The sequence below is a fragment of the Oratosquilla oratoria genome, chromosome 12 (assembly GCF_046742065.1).
Source record: "Oratosquilla oratoria isolate Oo_2021 chromosome 12, ASM4674206v1, whole genome shotgun sequence".
Lineage (NCBI taxonomy): Eukaryota > Metazoa > Arthropoda > Malacostraca > Stomatopoda > Squillidae > Oratosquilla > Oratosquilla oratoria.
The window spans coordinates 66,995,355-67,005,748 of record NC_134788.1 but is presented as its reverse complement, the minus strand read 5'-3'; the positions used below and the strand labels follow the sequence as shown (position 1 = coordinate 67,005,748).

General features: G+C 36.6%; 1 protein-coding gene across 1 annotated transcript in view; it reads left to right on the top strand.

The window, feature by feature from the left end:
- Positions 1 to 348: 348 nt before the first annotated feature.
- LOC143030854 (uncharacterized) overlaps positions 349 to 10,394 on the top strand; it is a 43,771-nt gene continuing 33,725 nt past the window's right edge. The window contains exon 1 of the mRNA XM_076194076.1: positions 349 to 472. The gene's annotated coding sequence lies outside the window, so the exon portion shown is untranslated. The remainder of the gene's footprint in view (positions 473 to 10,394) is intronic.

Below are 10,394 nucleotides of genomic sequence, written 5' to 3'. Positions count from 1 at the left end.
AAAGTATCATCATTTCTCTATGAATAGAGATTTCCTCTACCACAGACAAAATGATGTGTGTATCTGGTCCGTAGGGGTACCCCATATAGACCCTAAGTATCGGCTGCATGCTATTTAGCAGCGTTACCTCCGAATAGCTTGCAGTCAATACCACAGACGGGGTATATAGAAATATAAAATAGAAATAGAAACAAAAAATAGAGATAGAAAATATAAGAGAGAGAATATAAATCATAAGATATGGAAAATAAGGTATATAAATAAAAAATATAAAGAAGAATGCAGAAATAGAAAAGTAAAAAAATATAGAAAACAGTAAATCTACACAACCGCCTATATGTCATGTTTATTTACATATGTCATAGATCATATCCCGTCAAGCCTAGAGTTGCGTCCCTTCAGCTATGGGAAGAGGCTGTTCCCGTGGCTATGTTTTGTACAGGCAAAACAAATGTGCATTCCTTTCGAATTCGTAAGTGCAATCAAATAGTGGTAGGGTAACTTAGTGTGTTTGTATTAGGTATTTGCTACACTACAATTCCCGTTTGGCAGTGTATTTGGCATTCTGAGCTGGGGGGTAAACGGGGGGGGGGTATTTATCAAGATATTTGGCTGTATTACCTATATCATCGGCTAGGTCTTATCATTCTGAGTATTTTGAACCCCATATATAAATACTGCAAACTAATAGTAACATTAATAGCTATTAAAAAATAAATTGAGATGGGCAAACATCTATATTTACCAAGGAATTAGGTTAGGTCAGATTTAGTCACACAGATGCATTTCTTACCTCTATCCTTAGCTTAATCTTATCATTGAGTATTTTGAATCCTATGTATAATTATCTCAAATTAATAATTACGTTGGTAGCAGTTTTTAGAAAACTGAGACTAGTGAATGATTTAGAATATTATAGAGATGTTTGTCAGTCTCAGCTTTAAATCTTACCTCTATCATTAACTCGTTCTTATCATTCTTAGTATTTTGATCCCTCAGATGTAATTATCACAAATTAGTTATTAGTATTAACATTGGTAGTAATTTGAAAAAAAAAAGACTGGCTGTCAAGCATCTTTATGTTTATCAACATGTGTATCCCGTTTGCTTACATTCAACATTGTTCTACATTCTTATTGGGGGATGAGTCACCATCTTGTCTTCCTTAGTACAAAAATCAAGAATTCATGAACTTCACTTTGAATCCACTGTGCTCTCATTATGATATTCTTATGAGTAACAACTTTCTTGATTCACTCCTCAAGTTCATGTTGTATTAATAGTTGTTGCATTATAGTACGAGTAGTTATACCTTCCCTTATGGAATCTTACATAGATACTGCATGCAGGTCACATGACCTATATTACAGTTTATTACAGTTGAAGTTTACTGGAAGAGGCCTTATGTGGCCTGTGACTCCAGTGTGGCAGCCTGATTTCTAGTATGATGTTGGTGCTGGCCGCGTGCAGTGTTAATTTGTGCTCTATAGTTATATATTTGCTCTTGTCCCTCCCAGAATTTGTCTAGCCTTGCTTTAAAACTTTTGACTGTGTCTGCATTTACCACCCATTCTGGCAGCTCATTCCAATTAATTATTAATGACTATTATTAAAGGAGTACTTTCTCAGGTCCAACCGTGCTCTTGGCTTAAATATTTTCCGACTATTTCCCCTTGTACTGGACCCCTCTCTAAATTCAAAGAGACCCTCAGTGCAGGCTCCATCATATACACCAGTGACGATTTTGTAGGTCTCAATTTGGTCACTCCGGGATCTCCTGTACATCAAGGTGGGCAAGTTCAACTTCCTCAGTCTTTCTTCGTAAGATAACTCCTTGAGGGATGGCATTAATTTAGTTGCTCTCCGATATGTCCAGATCACTTCCAGCTTGGGTAGGTCAGGCCTCTGATTTGTGTCCTGTGTGTCCTCCCTTAATTGACCTCGACCAGGCTTGTACACTAATAAAGGACATTAGTAAGTAAGTTTATTTGGCAAAGAATCAATATACATGAAGGGCAGATAATGACAAGAACACATAGTTCAAAATAACAATAACAATTGCCATGGATGATACATACATACATATACCAAGGCTTTTTCCCCCTTCCAAGGGAGGTAGCCAAAAAGGGAAAGGCATAAAAACACTCCCACCCATTTCATCCCTAAATACACTCCACACCCCTCCCACCCTCCCTCTCATCTGAGCACCTCCTGGATGACGGGTCATCCCTGCACCCTGCCCACCGCCCTGGGTCAGAAGCAGTGTCGCAAGACACAGCACATCCACAGCAAGGCCGCTTCATTTAATCGGCGACCCCCCCTCTCCGTCCCCCCTTGCATATATGGAGAGGACGGGGAGAAATCCCTTCGGGCTGCGTCAAAATTTACTGGATAATACATATTAAATGGATAATTTACTGGATAATACATATTAAATGGATAATTTACTGGATAATACATATTAAATGGATAATACAAAAAGTATGCAAGCTTTTTTCCATTGTGGTCCTCAAAATAATATTCAGTTTACCCAGAATTGATCAAGTTTCCATTCAAATTGTGCTACAGTAGAAGTCCATTAAAATGAGTCTCTATTTAGCAAAAGCCAAATTTATAGGGAGTATGAATTAACTGGGGGAATATCCTGGAAAGTTAGTATTAGTGAACATTCCATTAAACCAAGCATATTCCATTACTTGCAGTCATCCACCATTAATTGTGGGGTTCACATTCTAGGATTGCCTGTGATAGATGAAAATCTGCAATATAGAGAGAATGCCCCAACATATTAGGTTTTTGGAATATCAGTACCCCTTCCACACTCATTAAGCACTTTTGAATGTATTTAAATACTTTTTTTTTAAATATCCCAAAAGACAAGAAAATTTGTTAGCATAAAATGTATAGAGAATTTGTGTGCATAAATACATATATATATATATATATGTATATATATATATATGTTTATTAATATACATATATATATATATATATATATATGTATACATATTTGCATATATAGATATGAATATATATATATATATATAGATATGAATATATGAATATGTATATGTATATATATATATATATATATATATAGATATGAATATATATATATATATATATATATAGATAGATAGATAAATATACATATATGAATATGTATATGTATATATATATAGATATATAATATATATATATATATATATATATATATATATATATATATATATATATATATATATGAAAATGTATATATATATAATATGTGTGTTTGTGTGTGTAGAGTTCATCATGACAGATACAGTGTTTAGGAAAAAAGTCAAGCATAAGTATAATTGGGAGAGGGTGGTGGATGGAAGGGTGGTAGATAGAGCATTAATGGACTATATAGTGGCAACCAGGAGTATAGTAGGAAGAACTAATGATGTACATGTTCTAAGGGGAGAGAGTGGGGGAATATTAGATAATTTTTGGTGGAGAGTGGAGGATAGATGGAGAAAGAGGAAAAGGACAGAAGGTAGGGAGATGTTTAAAGTAAACTGCTTAAATGAGAAAGAAAAGGAGTACAAGAAGAAGCTGAGAGAGAAGTGGGAGAGAGTGAAGGATAGAGTAGAACTAAGGGTGGAGGAGGAATAGGGAGGGTTCAAGGAGGGAGTCACAAGGTGCGTAAATATGGTTTATGGAACAAGGAGGAGGGGAGGAAATTGAAGGAAAGGTAGTGAGTATATATATATATTTGTATATATATGTGTATATATATATATATATATATATATATATATATATATATATGTATATATATATATGTATATATATATATGTATATATGTATATATATATATATATATATATATATATATATATTTATATATAAATATATATATATAATATGTGTGTGTGTGTAGAGTTCATCATGACAGATACAGTGTTTAGGAAAAAAGTCAAGCATAAGTATAATTGGGAGAGGGTGGTGGATGGAAGGGTGGTAGATAGAGCATTAATGGACTATATAGTGGCAACCAGGAGTATAGTAGGAAGAATTAATGATGTACATGTTCTAAGGGGAGAGAGTGGGGGAATATTAGATAATTTTTGGTGGAGAGTGGAGGATAGATGGAGAAAGAGGAAAAGGACAGAAGGTAGGGAGATGTTTAAAGTAAACTGCTTAAATGAGAAAGAAAAGGAGTACAAGAAGAAGCTGAGAGAGAAGTGGAAGAAAGTGAAGGATAGAATAGAACTACGAGTGGAGGAGGAATGGGGAGGGTTCAAGGAGGGAGTCACAAGGTGTGCAAAGATGGTGTGTGGAACAAGGAGGAGGGGAGGAAATAGAAGGAAGGGTAGTGAGTTGTGGGATGAGGAACCAAAGAAGGTTGAAGAAGAGAAGCAAGCTTTCACAGATTGGTTACAAAATAAATGAGGCAAAAAGGTTAGCAGATGTGAAATGGGGTAAGAGTATGACAGAAAATTTTGAAAGTAATAGAATATGTTTTGGAAAGAAATTAAGAGAGGAAGAGGAGGCAAATCAAGTAGAGAAGAAAAGGTAAAAGGTGCAGATGGAAGAGAAGCCAGTAAGAGGAAGATAGGCAGAGTATTTTAGGGAGTTGCTAAATGTGAAGGAGGAAAGGGAGGGAATGGTGGTTGCAGTGGGAAGCACTAAGAAAATGACAGTGATGAGTGAGAAAAAAGGAGGAAAAATAATGAAAGATGAGGTGAAGGCAGTTAAGATGATGAGAGCAGGTAAGGCACCTGAGTTGGATGGGTGTCATCCAGAATGTTTAAAGAAAAAAAAAAAATGTACAGTGATGGTGGACATGCTGGTGAGTTTATTTAATGTTTGTTTAAGAGAGGGTAGAGCTCCAGAGGACTGGAGAAGTGCCTGTATAGTTCCACTTTACAAGGGAAAAAAGACAAGTGTGAGTGTAGTAGTTTCAGAGGGAAGGCTTATGGGAGGGTCTTGATAGAGAGGATTAGGAGAGGAACAGAGGGAGTAATTGGTGAGGAACAGTGTGGGTTTAGGACAGGTAGAGGTTGTGTGGTTCGGATTTTTGTGGTAGGACAGATATGTGAGGAAGCTTTAGGAAAAGGTAAGGATGTTTTTTGAGGGAATTTATGGATTTGGAAAAGGCTTATGACAGGGTAGACAGGAAGGCACTGTGGAGATATTGTAGATATATGGAATGGGAGGAAAGCTGTTCAGAACAGTCAAGAGTTTTTACAAGATTAATATAGCTTGTGTTAGAATCAGAAATGGAGAGTGAGTGGTTTGAGGTAAAGGTGGGACTTCATCAGGGATGTGTTATGTCACCTTGGCTTTGAAATTTATACGTGGATAGGGTGGTGCAAGAGGTAAATGCAAGGGTAGTGGGTCGGGGATTGGAGATGGTTAAAGAAAATGGAGAAAAGTTGGAGATAAGCCAGTTGTTTGCTGACAATACTGCACTTGTAGCAGGATCAGAGGAGTGATTGAGGAAATTAGTGACAGAGTTTGGGAGAATGTGCGCAAGAAGGAAGTTGAAGATAAATTTGGGTAAAAGTAAGGTGATAAGAGGTACAAGGGGAGAAAGTGGCAGCAAACTGGAAGTGAATAAGGGAGAGAGACTGATGGAAGTGGATAGGTTTAGATACTTGAATGCGAATGTGACAGGAAAGGGAGAAATGGAGATGGAGGTAGAATGTAGATTGAGAGAAACAAGTACCGGTAAATGCCTTGGGGGATTAAAAAGTGTAATGAGAAATAGATATTTGGGAATGGATGCTAAAAGGAGATTTTATGAAGGAGTGATTGTGCTGACAGCACTGTGTGGGACAAAAGCATGGAACATAGGAGAGGAAGAAAGGAGGATTTTGAATGTGTTTGAGATGAGGTTCCAAAGAAGTATGATAGGGATTACTAGGCTGGATAGAGTGAGAAATGGGAGGTGAGGAGGAGAATGGTGTGGAAAGGGAGTTGGGAGATAAGGTTGATGAAAAGTATTGGGATGGACACATGGAAAGAATGAGTGAAGAAAGATTAGTAAAAGAGGTGTGGAAGGCATAGATGGAAGGAGTGAACATGAGGGGGTGACCAATGATGAGATGGATAGATAGTGTAAAATGGGCATTGGGAAAGAGGGTAATGTCAGTTGAGGAAGGACAGGAGAATGGAGAATGGTTGTGTGTGGATGATGCTGTGATGCATGAGGAGGAGTGGGTGGGGGATGAGGGAGTATGTGTGAAAAATAAATTGACACAGCCCGAATGGATTTCTCCCCATCTCCATTTCTGCATGAGGGGACAGAGGGGGGGCATCAATTTAATGAAGCAGCCTTGCTGTGGATGTATTGTGTCTTGCAACACTGCTGACCCAGGACAGTGGGTGAGATGCAGTAATGACCTGTCATCCAGGAGGAGCCAAGATAAGAGGGATGGAAGAGGGTGGCTGGGAAGTAGTATATAGGGGATGGGATGTGCGGGAGTGGTTTTTATGCCTTTGTTTTTTGGTAACCTCCCTTGTAAAAGGGATAAAGGCTTGTGTGTGTGTATTTACCTAGTTGTATTTTACAGGAAAGGGAGCTACGCTCATGGTGTCCCGCCTTTGTATCTCTCAGTGTCTAGTTTGCTCTTAAACTCATGAATGGTTTTTGCGCACACTATTTCTTTGTCCAGTTTGTTCCAAGTGTCCACCACTCTATGTGGAAAACTGTTTTTCTTCAGATCTTTTATGCAGCTATGTTTTTTTATTTTCTTTCTATGTCCTCTTGTGCTTCTCTTGTCCCAGTTTAACAAGTCCTCTCTATCGAGTATTTCTGTGCCCTTCATGATTCTGTAGATGGTCAGTAGGTCACCTCTCTCTCTTCTTTGCTCCAGAGTTGATAACTCCAGTTTAGCCAATCTCTCCTCATATGACAAGTTTGCAAGTGCAGGTGCCATTTTTGTGGCTACTCTCTGGATTCTTTCTATTTTCTTTATATTCTTTTTGGTACTGGGTGACCACAATGTCACTGCATATTCTAGTCTAGGCATTATCAGTGTGACCAATATATACATTTTTTTTATAATTTCTTCGTCCAAACATGTAAATGCTACTTTTATTGATCTTAGCAAGTTGTAGGATTCTCCGACAGTTTTGTTTGTCTGTTTATCATAGGACAAGTCGTTTAAGATAATTACACCTAAATCTTTTTTGGATCTCTCCTTCTTTACCTCCTTGGTTTCAATTTTATATTGTCCTGATATTCTATTTTTGCTTTTTCCAAACTACATTATGCTACATTTGTTAATATTGAAGTCCACTTCCCATTTGTGACTCCAGGTCTTCCAGCAGTGATTCGCAATCCTTTTCAGTTTTTACTTTTCTTAACCTCTTCACTCCGGGGCACATCGCACGTTTGGCAGCATTAGCTGCCCGACGTGCGATGTTGCATCATAATAATCGCATTATAAAAAATAAAGTCACTGCTCAATCGTTCGTTCTCTTTCACCCATGTATTATGATAACCATAGAAAATTGATGAAGCCAGTTTAGAGAGAATCGAAATTATGTAGGTACGACTACAATAAATATAATCAAGATGGCGACGTTGGCATCATCGAGTACCCACTTGCTCCTCATGCCGCCTACGTAGGCGTCACCATATGGAAGTGGTTAACAGTTTGGTGTCATTTGCAAAGAAGCTCATGTAACATTTCACATCATCATCCATGTCATTCACATAAATAGCAAACATTTTTGAAGCCAATACAGATCCTTGCAGTACTCCACTGATCACCTCTTTTAAACCTGAATATTTTTCTCTGAGCACTACTCTCATCTTTCTACCAATCAGAAAGTCATCCATCCATTTTAGTAGGGTCCCTTGTATCCCCCCTATATGTTCCAATTTTTTTTTTTTTTTTTTTTTTTTTTTTTTTTTTTTTTAATGTGGTACTTTGTCAAAAGCTTTTTGCAAGTCCAGGAAGCCACAATCAGCCCATCCATTCCTTTCTTGTACTGTCTATTAATCTTGAGTAGAAACATATTAAGTTTGTGGTACATGATCTTCCTTGTCTGAACCCAAATTGTCTTGGGTTTATTATATTATTGTCTTCCAGGTGTTTTACCCATCTATTCTTGATGATTTTCTCACAAATTTTGGCTATAGTACTTGTTAGTGAGACTGGCCTGTAGTTAGTTGGTTCTTCCTTGTTTCCTCCTTTATATATTGGTACAATGTTAGAAATTTTCCAGTCTTTTGGTATTTTTCCTTCTAGAAGTGAGCCACTTATTATGTTATGTATTTTGTCTGTTCTTCTATGCATTCTTTTAGAATCCAATTTGCAATTCCATCCGGGCCATGTGATTTCCTGACGTCATGGGGGAGATTGCCTTTCATTTCCTTCATCCCAATATTGTGCTTTCTCTCTAGTGAAAACAGATTTGAAGTGATTATCCATGACTTCGGCCATTTCTAATTCTTCTGTGTATTCTATATTCCCTTGGATAAGTTCACCATTTCCTGTTTGTTTTTAAGTTTACCATTCACGTATCAATAGAATAGCTTGAGTTACTCTTTGCATTTATCTATAATATCCTTTTCATGGTTCCTTTTTTTCTCTCTTCTCACTTTAACATACTCATTTCTATAGTTTATAAACTTGCCATTTTCCAGGTTTTTTATCTTTTCTCCATCTTTTCCAAGCTCTGTCCCTTCTATCTTTTGCCTCACTGCATCTTTTGTTGAACCAGCATTTAATGTACACTCTAGCTTCTGTCTTGGTACATGCCTATTCACCCCTTCATTGTAATTATCCATCAAGATATCCCTTTTCTCTTCCACTTTTGTCTCTTCCATGTAAAATTGTTCCCAATTTGCATTCTGGAAGTATTTCTTTAGTTTTCCAAAGTCCGTTTAGTTGTACATCAATCTTCCTTTCCTATGCTTTTCATTTCTCTCCTTTAGTTCAGTCTCAATGAGTATATGGTCACTCTTTCCAATTGGAGTCTTGTATTGGATTTTATCCACAATTTCAGACTCTGTTGTAAATATTAAATCTAATTTCAATGGCTCCTCATTATTTCTGCATCTGGTGTTTTCACTGACCCACTGAGTCATTGTATATTCCATGGTCATGTCCAGTAGTACATTACCCCACAAATCTTCTCCTCTCACTGTCATGTTCTCCCAACAAATTTCTTTGAAATTGAAGCCCCCCATAAATACCAGATTACCCCCGCCCATTAGTATCTTATTTAATCAGGGCTGTGGAGTCGGAACACAAAACCTCCGACTCCGACTCTTCTATTTTTGGGACCACCGACTCCGACTCTGACTCTTCTATTTTTGGCACCACCGACTCTGACTCCAACTTCTCTATTTTTGGCACCACCGACTCCAACTCCGACTCCTCTTCATGTAATTAACTGATTATGGCCTACATATTTTATAAAGCCTATAAAACACACATACGCTCCAATCTTGAGTAGACTTATGTCATTATAACTGTTTTATATCAAAGAATAAAGATATATGTTATAGTGTGGCTTTCCTATGTTTGACCTCTTCATTAATACTTTATATCTGAAGTAGAGACAAAATTTTTGAAAGGATATTGAAGAAAATTCAGTAAAAAAAATATTTGTAATGTAAGACATTTGCCAAAATATATATCGTTGCAAATAAGTGATAAGTACATTTCAAAAATAAGAATACTGTATTTTATAACAAAAGTTGAAATATAACCTTTGTAAAGGATATACAAACCTAATAATAAAAAGAAATATAATGTAAGATTTTATAATGTACTGAAACTACTGACACAAGTACCTCTTGGTTTAACTACATACTGGTACTGCTATGCGATTATTGCGATGGATATTACTCTGGTTCTGGAACTGATCTTATCGATACGAGTACAATACAAGAAACAGCTGAACATGTTTGAAATGTATTTTTTTTTCTCTAACTTTAAATATCCTTATTTCAGTAATTCAATGTTAAAAAGTATAGAGGAAAAAAAGAAGGGGAAAGGAGAGAAGAGATAGTATTATTGCATTAGTCTACAGTTGAAATCATAATTATACAACTGTTTGGCAACACAACAGTGGCAGAAACCACCAAACTGATGGAGTGATGGAAACAATGCATATGGAACTTGACAGGAATATCACTGCTCCCGTGACAGTATATCAACAGAAGATGTAAAATGGAGGTGTTTATTTAATCTATTCAAGTAATACTTTGGATGTTTATCGGTCTATGTATTAATTTGAAAGCCAGCATTGCACAAGGATGTTTTGGGGGTTTAGTGGAATGACCACGAATGTAAGACGATGAGATTTATTACATTTTATAAAATTATGTTTTTTTTTATATAATCTACTTATAAGGAGTGTGCAGTGCATAACTTTACAGACTAAACAAAGGCCTTATAAA